General features: G+C 36.3%; 5 non-coding genes across 5 annotated transcripts; all 5 read left to right on the top strand.

Moving 5' to 3' along the window:
* The first annotated feature begins 50 nt into the window (after positions 1–50).
* Positions 51–150, top strand: TRNAY-GUA (transfer RNA tyrosine (anticodon GUA)). The gene is made up of 2 exons: positions 51–87; positions 115–150. It is a non-coding gene; the product is annotated as a tRNA-Tyr (tRNA).
* A 3,162-nt stretch (positions 151–3,312) lies between these two features.
* On the top strand, positions 3,313–3,406 carry TRNAY-GUA (transfer RNA tyrosine (anticodon GUA)). Its single transcript has 2 exons — positions 3,313–3,349; positions 3,371–3,406. It is a non-coding gene; the product is annotated as a tRNA-Tyr (tRNA).
* A 482-nt stretch (positions 3,407–3,888) lies between these two features.
* TRNAY-GUA (transfer RNA tyrosine (anticodon GUA)) lies at positions 3,889–3,984 on the top strand. The gene is made up of 2 exons: positions 3,889–3,925; positions 3,949–3,984. It is a non-coding gene; the product is annotated as a tRNA-Tyr (tRNA).
* A 270-nt stretch (positions 3,985–4,254) lies between these two features.
* On the top strand, positions 4,255–4,349 carry TRNAY-GUA (transfer RNA tyrosine (anticodon GUA)). The gene is made up of 2 exons: positions 4,255–4,291; positions 4,314–4,349. It is a non-coding gene; the product is annotated as a tRNA-Tyr (tRNA).
* A 2,735-nt stretch (positions 4,350–7,084) lies between these two features.
* Positions 7,085–7,184, top strand: TRNAY-GUA (transfer RNA tyrosine (anticodon GUA)). The gene is made up of 2 exons: positions 7,085–7,121; positions 7,149–7,184. It is a non-coding gene; the product is annotated as a tRNA-Tyr (tRNA).
* The last annotated feature ends 5,290 nt before the right edge of the window (positions 7,185–12,474 follow it).

Raw genomic sequence — 12,474 nt, 5'->3', positions numbered from 1 at the left:
TTCACACAAAAATTAAGATGAGCTTTTCAATTATAAAACAGAATTTATAACCTTCGATAGCTCAGTTGGTAGAGCGGTGGACTGTAGAGACTTAAAAAGAACATGTATGTAGATATCCATAGGTCGCTGGTTCAAATCCGGCTCGAAGGAGTATTCTTTTAAGAACAAAAAATAAAACATTAGTAAGAGGTTATAAAAACAGTTGGGAAGAAGAGAGACAATCGTACGAAATCGGTACGGAATTTGGATGCTACGTCGGATCAGAAATCGTAACGATTTCTCTTAACGAAAGTTATATGGAGTGGTCGACATAATTTCGAAATGAAAAAATCGGAATGAAATCGGATAGATTTCGGCCAAATTTGGAATGAAGTAAATCCTTGGGAAGTTCGGAAGGAAAAGTTTTTTCTTATGAATCTTCGTACAGAATAACGTCGTATAGAAATTGAATTAAGAGCCCTAGACCCAGAACCAGATTAAGTAGTAAAACAAGCAAACAAACATATTAAATACTGTTGCAACAACAACAACAACGATCAGACCACAGGTATCGAGGGCTTAGAAGAAACATACGACAGATGTTCTTCCCATGTCATTATAATTATTCTAGGCGATTTTAATGCCAAAACTGGAAAAAAGATTATTTGGACTTACAGCCGAGAAATTCAGACTCCCCAGTGAGGCTGATTGACTTTGCACCTGCAAAAAACATGGTACTTAGCAGTACCACATTTAATCATCTCAATATTCATGACGGTACCTGACTGTCTCTAGATCAAAGAACAAATAATCAAATTGATCATGTTGTGATAGATGGAAGACATTCATCGAGCGTGTTGGATGTACGATCGTTTCGAGAAGCAAACATAGATTCGGACCACTACCTTGTTGCAAACACAACAGATAGCCACAGCATATTCCACTCAACTGGCCCAATTGATTAATTAAAGTACTCCTCGTCCAGATAACATATCAGGACATTGGCAAAAATTGCCCAATACATGCAAACAGCCGCAAAATCAGTACTTGGATACCAGAGACCTCCACCAAGGAATCCATGGTATGACCAGGAGTGTAGTGCTGCTACCGAAGAGAAAAATGCGGCATATAGGGCTACTTTACAATCAGTAGCAACGCGTAGCGCACGAGAGAGGTATCGTGAGAAAAGGAGAGAGGAGAAACGTATTTTCAGCAAAAAAAAAGAGAGAAATCGAAAAGCGGGAGTGTGACCAGCAAGGTAATTTGGTAACTGATACAGATAGTGTGCTGAGGTTATGGAAAGAACGTTTTCCAAAACTGGAAAGAACGTTTTTCCACAGATTCAATCCCAAAAGATGGTATTGAATATATACCACCCAGCCAGGCTTAGGAAAAGACAGCAATAAACCGGCTGAAGTATAATAAGGAAGCAGCAGCCGATGGCTTGCCAGCCGAGCTGTTCAAACCCGAAGCGACACGCTGGTGTATGCGTCAGCTAGTTAGCACCATCTGGCAGGAGGAACGCGTAGCCGACATTTGGAACATGAGCACCCCATGTCCAGTCCACAAGAAGGGAGATAAGACTGTGTGCTCCAAATACAGGGGCATAAGTCTGCTCCCTATTGCATATATGATAGTATCTGGCATATTGTGTGAGAGACTAAAGCCTATGGTCAATGAAATTATTGGACCCTATCAGTGCGGCTTTAGACTGGGCAAATTCACCATTGACCACTCATTTACCTTAAGACAAATCCTGGAAAAGACCCAAGAAATGCAGATCGACACCTTCCATCTTTTCGTCGATTGTAAAGCAGCCTTCGACAGCCCAAGCTATATCTGATTTTGGTATTCCTGCAAAGATCATTCGTCTTTGTAGAATGACATTCTCTGTCCTCGGTTAAAATTGGAAAGAACCTCTCCGAAGAGTTTATTACCAAAAGAGGTTTCAGACAAGGAGACGGCCTGTCGTGTGATCTTTTCAACATCCTGCTGGAGTAGGTCATACGAGACGCGAAGGTCAAAAGAAGTGGAACAACATACAAGAACAGTCATACGTTACTTGCTCGATCGGTAAAGGAAGTAACGACACCTTTGCAAAAGTCGAAAGGGAATCTGCTAAAGTGGGTCTGGCGGTAAACGGCGAGAAGACAAAGTTGATGGTGTCGAAGTGCAATGTGTCCATAGAGATCGGGCCAACTGTTGACGTTGGTTCCTATAATTTTGAGGTAGCAAAGGACTTCGTCTACCTCGGCACCGCCATAAACACAACCAACAACATCAGTTGTGAAATACGAAGAAGAATAGTGTTGGCCAACAGATGCTACTTCGGTCTGAGTAAGCAGTTTAGGAATAAAGCCACATCTCGTCAAACAAAAATAACGCTGTACAAAACACTGACAAGCAGAAAAGGCAGTGCTTGGGGTGTTTGAGAGAAAAATTCTTCGGAAGATCTACGGACCAATCTGGGTTAACGTTGTATAACGACGTCGTATGAACCACGAGCTGTATCAGCTATACAACGACATCAGTATAGATAAGCGTATTGAGATGCAGCGATTGTGTTGGCTAGGCCATGTCATAAGAATGAGCGGTGATGAACCCGCTAAATAGGTGTATAAATACGTGCCACCTGGAGATGCACGCAGAATTGGCCTAAGCTTAGATGGAGCAAACAAGTAGATGAAGAGATGAAAAGGAGCGGTATTCCAGAAAAGAAGCAGTAAACAGAGAGAATTGGAGATCTTTTCTTAGTTCGGCTTATAGAACAAATGTTCTGTAATGGGCCAGCTAAGTAAGTATGTATGTTACTTTCAGGCCATGTTGTGATATACTCTGACAATTTCAGGAAGATCGGTTCAGAGGTTTTGGAGTCCATAAACTTCAAACAAACAAACAAACGTACAAACATTTTTCTACTTTAGATATATAGATGGACACTATACATATGTTTGCTTATCACCCGTAAATTCTCATACGTAAAGTAGTGGTAGTGTTCTGAATATATTGTAGATGACGTGCTAAGTGCGTAATCCAATTCATTATTCAATTATTACAGTTATTTTAAAAATTAAAATATTAATAAAAATATGCAGTTAATTAAAAAAAAGATTCGGAGGCTCTTCAATAACAAAGACAGGCTAGCAGAATTAATATTAAGCGAAAGATATTTTTACTTTTTATAAGTTTTCTACGGGTATATGACGTTTACGACTTTCTGGCCGTCGAAACCCTAAAAAATCGTCATATAGACCCTCTCTGCTAACCATAGCCCAAAACAACATTGTTTTAAAAACAGTTTTTGTTTTCAATTATGAAGGTGTATGCCAACAACCTTCGATAGCTCAGTTGGTAGAGCGGTGGACTGTAGATAATGACTAAAATAGTAGACATCCATAGGTCGCTGGTTCAAATCCGGCTCGAAGGAGAATCTTTTAATATGAAATTTAACACTATCATCACAGATATGAATTGTGATGACACTCCTCTCCCCCGACCTCTCCCCGCCAAAGGTGTGATTAAAATTTAAAACTGGGGGCCTGTTCATGTATGTCGATAAGAAAATGAATACGCAAGAAAAACTACCAAATTTGAGTGTGTTTTTCAAATTTGTTTTTTGTTTTCAAGCAAAAGCAATAAAATTTCCAAAACTAAAGTTTGGGTGTGTTTCCTGCGAACACATTTTCGTTTCGAAATACATAAACAGGGGGTGGGTCTTTATCAATGTCCTTGACTTTGTTAACTTGTAACCTCTATTGCAGCTTCGAAAAAAATCTAAAATTAGTCTTCAGTACAGCTTATTGCAATTTAGTAGCAGCATAATTCCAGCAGAGGTAGTACATATTTGCATTTTACTGCAGTATGAGTATTTTATGGTTTGCTTTAAATCCCAAATGCCTCAGTTTATAACCTTCGATAGCTCAGTTGGTAGAGCGGTGGACTGTAGTAAGATGTATTGGATTGGCAGATATCCATAGGTCGCTGGTTCAAATCCGGCTCGAAGGAGTATATTTTAATATGAAATGTTATAGTAAATTGATGATGAGGTTTTGTGGATTCAAATTTAAAAGTGGGTCTTTTATCAACGTCCTTGACTTTGTACAACAACCTCTATTTCTCAGCTTCAAAAATATCTAAAAATAGTCTTGAGTACAGCTGGCAGATATGCAGTTATCAGCGGCATAATTGAAGCGCGCACGTAATATTTATATTTTGCTACAGTACAGGTAGGTATTTGTTTGCTTTAAATACCAATAAACCACGTCAGTCGTGTAACCTTCGATAGCTCAGTTGGTAGAGCGGTGGACTGTAGATAATGAACTCAAATAGTGGACATCCATAGGTCGCTGGTTCAAATCCGGCTCGAAGGAATTATTTTTCAAAATATAGAGAATGACGACAGGGTGATAAACTATATTTGTGATCTGTGCAAATATTTCAAGTCCGGGGCATTATGTCCAGAATCAGGAACGACAAAAAAGTTACAGTCGAACTTCTCTATAACGAACTTACCTATAACTATTTTTTCTTTAACAAATAAAAGTTTAAAACACAACATTTTCCCATCCATTTTCACCTATTTTAACCTCTCTATAGCAAACTTCCATATTACGAATACTTCTCTATAACAAAGTTGTTTTTGTGCAAATTGGAAAAATTCTCACACAAAATATTGTCTCTATAACGAATTTTTGAAAAAAAGTTATTCATTTTATTTTACACAATAAATGTGAAACAAAACACATACATCAACGCTCTTTTTATTGAAGTTTACACTAAAAAGGAGAAGCAAACTTCATTTATCAACGCTCTTAGAATAAAAATTGATTCAAAAAACGTTAAATTTCCAGTGACTATTATGCATCGTTTCATTTCATTGCTTTAAAATGACTGGTTTGCCATTTTGCCCCGGTTTCTCTATAACGAATTTTCTCTATATCGTAGTGATTCGTCGGCCCCCAACTGCAACATTATAGAGAAGTTCGACTGTATATTGTTGAATCAGAATCACATGGACTACTATGATAAATAATAAAACTGCACTTAAATATCTACGTTAAGGGGAGGTGGCTCTCTCGGTCGGCAGGGGCGGGAAAGTGTGGCGTTGGGAACGATCGAAAAAAGTTAATATTTTGAACTCTTGTGAGGGAGGTACCCGAAGGTGTTGTTAGATATAACCCTTCTCAGAAGTTGATGTAAAGTTTCCGTCAAGTCTCAATTCACAAGTAATTGTGTTCATAATTTGTTGTTGTTGTAGCAACGCAAATATATTCATAAGTTCCACTGGGCGCATATTCAAAAATTCTGCAATCTGGGTTGGTTGAGTACATATGTAAATGCGAATTATTAACTAGGCAGTTAAAAATATGTAGCGTATTGTGCGGTCTCAATCCACATGCAGGGAACGTGTTGGATATCGTCCTATGAATTCAGGCCCAATATAAATTGATAGTCCGGATCTTAATTGGCTCAAGAGCACTCCTGTTTACCTTGGTAGCTGGCGTCCTTCCACTTTGATTGGTGAGAGATTATCTTCGATGCGGAGTTCACACTGCATCTTTGTTCTGCCTACTGAATGCGTGTCAACGCTATCCTAGTATGGCTGCTAGGCTCGTTGATGTAGAGGTTCTCGTTTGTACCTTTGGATACGAGGGAAACTAGAAAAATTTCTGGCCTAGTCAATACGTAGTGTCGCCATGCGTCTTTTGATATTTTTTTGGAAAATGTTTAGCCCAAGCGTACTCAGGACAGTTAGACATACGACCATGTGTTGGGTTGTTTACAGTTGCTTGTTTGAACCACCTCCCCAACATGGTTTTTGAACGCTGTTACAGCATCTTCTGGCGACGCCTTTTTTCTTGATGTACTGGAATCAAATGAAATGTTGGATTCCCAGTTACGGCTGTACGGCGCATGATCCATAAATTACACGTCTTGTCCGGTCAAACAGGCGCTGGTTTGAATCGATGTTTTACAGCTCGCATTGTCATGACGCAGAACGATTCGTCTTCTCTTGTTCATTTTTCGAATTTCTCAGGAGACTTCAGTCAAACAAATTGTAGTGTAACACTCAAAATTAACCGTCCTACTCAACTCCGGGTTTATACAGTTCCTTAAGCATTACCATTGAGATTCCCTGTGTGCCCAAAGCCTTTTGCTTTTCGGATGGCATCTGCAACATCGCTGGTGGCACCCCATTGACGGCACACTTCTTTTCGCCCAATCACTCTCGGTGTGCTCTATAAATTGCTGGTTAAATTGCTGCCCACATTACGACGTTACAAGTTTTTTTCTGGGGCAAGTTCATACTTCCTGAGAAAATGGTCTAAGAGGTGTAAATAACTCCTATGGCACCATGTGTAGTGGCGGGAGCGCACGATAACTCTCGAACGGATCTGCCGATTCGTTCAAAACTTGGCCTAATTTGTCCAAAATAAGTATAAGTACCATGATGGGTCATATCGGTCCACTCTTTCGGGTGCCTCCCCCACACAAGTTCAAAACTTTTCGCTAAAATTGTACGCATCACAACTCAAGAAGGCAGTAACCGAGTTGGTCCATACTTTGCACATCGTAATATGAACTATATCGGTGCATCACTTAGAGTACCTCCCTCACAAAAGATGTTGTTCTTTTTTGTTTGTTTAAGTGCAGTTTGGAGTCTGTTCGAAGGTCCTTAGGGAGTGTATAGCGATGTTACTCCCAGTTGTCCTGTTTATAGCGATATTATGTTTTTGTAGGTAAGTCCATGCTTCCTGACATAGTGGTCCAAACCCAACTGAAATGGAACTGGAGGACGCACTGTCTATCGAAAAGAAATGACTCCAAAATAATATCCACTTGCAAAATGAACTATGCATTCCTATGCATTCTGCTTCGCAACACTTTTGAGCTTTAATCTAAATATATTTTTGTCGGCAAGTTCATGGGTCCAAAAAGTACCACAAAATCTTAGAATTCCATAAAATAGGAGTTTTCTTCTTTAAAATCAATTTCTGAACCGGGGATGGTCGAAACCAATATAATAATGAATTATGTATGTATATGAAACGAATGTATTGAAACGTTATTCAATATTCCATTTCATTCCCACCACATCACATAACCTTCGATAGCTCAGTTGGTAGAGCGGTGGACTGTAGATAATATAATTGCGTATATAAGTAGACATCCATAGGTCGCTGGTTCAAATCCGGCTCGAAGGAGTGTTTAGTTTTTTTTGGTGCAACCTCCTCATATTGATAAAAGTAGTCATTTAATTTCAATAATAAACAGTTTTGCATGTGTTTAGGAATTTTCAGTTAAAATTTCAAAATAATAAAAATTATAAAATTCTATATATCATTTGCTACCACAAACCCGCGAGGAAATCTTAAGAGAAACATTTCATTATAAGAGAATTCAATAAACTAAACATGAGAGAGAAACCCGGAGAGAATAGTAACATTTAAGCAACTAACATCAATTCGTGACTCGTTGTTATGACCTCATGTTTGCAAGGATAAGCACAAATGTGTTGGTGGTTTATGTGTATTCCCTTTCTTCAAGAAAGCCAGAAAACCTTGCCTTGAACAAGGTCATGTAAACTCATTGGGGGACAAACAAATAAAATTAAATATTCCTACGCTCACATTCAATATTCCTACGCTCTATACGAAAGTAAACGAACGTCGAAACACCTGTAGACAATAAAATTAACTCCCACACCATAGCTGGGCAATAAAAATTCAAATTTAGTTACCAAATGCAGGATAATTAGGCGGCAGTTTGTCAGGTCGTTGATCTGTTTTTGAAATATGTTGAAAAATTGAGTAATTCTTCGTCTATACATTCAATAGTCTTTGGTTTAATGAAAAAAAAATGTTTTTAGTTCTCAACGGAACTTATTTCACAGGAACTGAGATACACGCAGAGAAAAAATATGTTTGATCCAACAATATTCCAAGAGCAAAATATGTATTGTTAACATATTGTTGGATTCCTCATGTAGTATTGTAAATCCAAAAATAGTTTGTGTCAACTGAACAATATTTCTCTCTTTTCTTCGAAAATTTGTTTCTCTTCTCTCGCTATTCGATGCCGTGTTGAAAAAACAATTTTGGTGAGTTGTGGTGTGTTTGTATGACATGCTGCCTTTACCTTTGTTTTTGTGTGTATGTACTTGTGAGACTCTTGTTTTTATTTGTTTCTGTTTTGTTTCATTCTTCTTTCCTTTTCATGTTTGTTATGGTGTTTAATTATTCCTTATGTTGTGGTGGGTTCTTGTGGCTTTTTGTTTGTCTTTGTTGTCAGCCAATGCAGTAAACCATGTATTGTGTTCATCAATGATTGCAATATTATACGCGACATTTATATCCAAGTTATGCGAAAAGTGTATATGAGAAGTATATGCACTCAAATCAAAAATTTCTGGGCTGGTTTTCTGTATTGACAATACTTTTTGTAAACAAAATTAGATTATGATAGTTCCTACAATCGGTGTTGTTAACGATTTTAACAATATTGCGGAAATTCGAAAGTTGTTTTTGTTTTCTATGTTTGGAACAAAAGATGGTATTTTTGGATTTGGATTACAATGTTTGAACAAAACAAATACATTTTTGGAACCAAAACATATATTTTTGTTCCAACAAAAGCGAAAAATATTTTTTCTCTGCGTGTAATTTTCATGGACACTACCCGTTCTGTTCCACAACCTGGAAGAGTCTATATATGGGGATTTCTGAGTAAAATCGGACACTTTTTCTACAGCAAAACATTTTAGTATATTTTCCGATTTTTTTTTTTTTTTTTGACTAACGGTTCCAGATATATCGCGTCATGAAAATGTCGAATTCTGTTAAAAACTATACAAAAAGAAATACTCAGAACTATTTTAATATTGGCCCAAATATAAATACATAAATATATCAGAAATATTGTCAATTATCATCAGTCTTGTTTTGGCTTTCGCAATTGACAGACGTGCAAATTAACTCTCGCTATCTCCAAGTTGCTTACTCGTTTAAAATTCCTAAACGAAATCATTCTTATTGTTTAGATGATGAAGACGAAATGTCTTCATCTAAATTACGTAAAACTGGGTCCAGAAGGAATTTCTGGACCCCTTTACAATTATTAGACAATGATGAGGATGAAAATTCAGTAGCTGCCATGGACAGTGAACAGCCTGAAAGCGGCCAATATAATAAAATTGCACCCATTAAAGGCTAACAAAAAATAGTGATGTTATCATTAATACGCTCAATGAAAAAAATATTGATGATTTCTTAGTTAAAAAGATTTCAATCGGTTTAAAAATTTTGTGTAATACAATAGAAACATATAATAAAGTCATTGGAGTTTTGCATGAAAAAAACTATCAATACTATACGCATGATCACAAAAACAACAAACCCTTTAAAGTCGTCATACATACCCCCATTATTATAAGTCTGCTTTTGTTATAGTTTGGATTTACCGAACAGATTTATAGCGTTCCGCTAAACTTAAAGTTATAAGTGATAATTGAATTTCACGGAAGAGCTTCTTGTCATTAACTTTCAATTTGAAAATTATATTTTTAATACCTCCAAATTAGTTTATTTTGCATTTTCAAATCCATCAGATAGTAAAAGAACACATGTAATAATGGCCCATAGACTTGATAATAAAACTAGTACCGAAGTTAAAAATGGGACTCCCATTAATGCTGCCAGTAATCTTTTCTCTGAGCAAGAACTCTTGCAATTGACAACTGAATTGATTTCCAAACTTGGTGCCTGCACTACAAGAGAACAACAGTTTAATGTCGTAACTGAATTAGCTCTTAAATTTGTTTATAATTCTAATAATAAATGATTGATTATTCTAGCTTAAATGTAATATTCTGGAACTCTAGAAATATCCGCAACAAAACTGTAGAATTAACGTATTTCTTAGTTGCTAACCGTGTTGATATTTGTTGTTTATCTGAGACTTGGTTGAATGAGAGTGATGTTTTTAATATTCCCAATTACAAATGTGTTAGGAAAGACAGAATTGGGCAATCCGGCGGGGGCGTTGCCATACTTATAAAAAGTAATATTGTCTTCAATTTCGTCCAAAGTATTTCAACTAAAATAATTGAAAACGTAGGAATTTAAATAAAGTTAAATGATCTGCAATCAATTAAATTGTACAGTGTTTATTTTCCAGGTGGTATGAATAATAGCATATACCGCAACTTATTTAAATCTGTTCTACGAAAAATATTAAATACAAATGGCAATTTTATTTTCTGTGGTGATCTAAATGCTAGACACCGTAATTGGAATTACCTGCGTGCTAATGCTTGGGGTAATATTTTACATGATTTGACTCCACTTTACCCATTCACCATTTCATTTCCGAACACTCCAACATATATACCTGCGTCTTCCTCATGTAATCCGTCAACCCTTGACTTGATACTGACAAATATTCCACTTCTTTTATCAAATCCTATAGTCATAAATGACCTTTCATCTGAGCATCTCCCCGTTCTATTTAAGCTTTCTGCTACTCCTGCACAATCAAGTAGGTACAAATTTGATTTTTCTCGTGCCGATTGGAATGCTTATAAGCAATTTATCAATCTGAAACTTCAAATCAATAACTTACGTTTGGATATTCCTGCGGACATAGATGATCATGTGGATTTTTTCACAAGCACATTATTAGAGGGCGTTAGACGGTCTGTTCCGTTATTTTCACCTATCAGTAAATACTGTAAACTCCCAAACTACATTCTTAATCTAATCAATCTCAAAAATAAATTTCGAAGAGATTGGATCCGGTACCGTCAAATTTCTGATTACCATACAATGACTAGGTATACGTCGATCATTCGAAGCGAAATTCATTCATTCAGGAATTTGGAATGGAATAATATGTTGCGTATCCTTGATAAGGGCTCCAAACCGTTTTGGAACGTTTCTAAAATGTTAAGAAAAAAGACCCGTTATTGTCACAGTTTAATTTCTGGAAATCATATTTTAATATCAGATGACGAAAAAGCCAATGCATTCGCTAGAAATTTTAGTGAAAATCACACAATATCTCAGAACATTGGAATTCCGCAACATATTCAGAATGTTGGCGAAACTGTTGAATTTCTAGAGCGAATGGATATTGTTACTCCGAGTTCTGCATTTATTACAATCGATGAAGTTGAAAGTATAGTGCGCAGTTTACGAAAAAGAAAATCCTGTGGTTTAGATGAAGTAAATAACGAAATGTTGAAGAATTTAACGAGAAATGCTTTATCATACTTAACCGTTATTTTCAATGATTGTCTTAAATTTCAATATTTTCCAAATACCTGGAAAACTGCAAAAATCATTCCAATTGCTAAACCTAACAACAAAGTAGAAAATTATAGACCTATCAGCTTACTAAGCACTCTAGGAAAAATTTTAGAGAAGATTGTTAAATATAAGATCTCTGATGGAGCATCTGAAAAGAATATTTTACCCAATGAACAATTTGGTTTCAGAAATGGTCACTCCACAATTCATCAAGTAAAACGTTTATGCAATGACATCAATATTGGCCTAAATGCTGGGCAGTCTACAGCATTGGTTTTATTTGATATAGAAAAAGCCTTCGATACAGTATGGCATCGAGGTTTAGTCTATAAATTGATGAATTTTCAATTTCCATTGTATCTCGTTAATATAATTAAAAATTTTCTATGTGACCGTCATTTTTGTGTTTCAGTCAACAATTCATTCTCAGACTTAATGCCCATCCCTGCTGGAGTACCTCAGGGCTCAGTATTGGGACCCATTTTATACAATTTATACTGCTCTGACATGCCTTGCCTAACACCTTGTAAATTTGCATTATACGCTGATGATATTGGCATCTATTATACAGACATTCTTAGCCATAATATTTTAAGCAATGTCCAGCGTGCTATTGATGTGATGTTTGAATAGTATACAAAGTGGAGAATTAAATTCAACCAAAACTCAGTCTATATATTTCACAAGAAAAAGGAAATCATGTTTCTTACATAATAATAACCTCGTCGTTGGAGGCGACAATATAACATGGTTAGACAATGTCAAATATCTTGGCATTTTTCTTGATAAAAAGTTAACCTTTAAGTGCCATATTGATCATATTTTAGATAGAGTTAGCATGTATAAGAAAATCCTCTATCCCTTAATTAACAGAAATTCATTATTAAGTAATCCAAATAAAATCTTAATCGTTAAGGTAATTTTTCAAGCTATTATCCTGTATGGCTGTCCGGTCTGGGGACAGTGTGCTAAGTCTCATATTAAACGCTTGCAAATTGCGCAGAATAAAGTTCTTAAAATGGCTTTAAAATTGCCTTGGGATTCCCCTACAGACTGGCTTCACACTATCAGTAATGTAAATACTGTTAATAATTGTATTCAGCTACAAATAAGTAGATTTAAAACTAGATGTTTTTTCTCTGAAAATCCTCTGATTTTAGATATTTATTCAGAGAACTAAAAATTTTCA

The sequence above is a fragment of the Musca autumnalis genome, unplaced genomic scaffold, assembly GCF_047663935.1.
Source record: "Musca autumnalis isolate F117 unplaced genomic scaffold, ASM4766393v1 scaffold_3, whole genome shotgun sequence".
NCBI classification, from domain to species: Eukaryota; Metazoa; Arthropoda; class Insecta; order Diptera; family Muscidae; genus Musca; species Musca autumnalis.
This window is presented reverse-complemented; position numbering and strand designations above follow the sequence as displayed.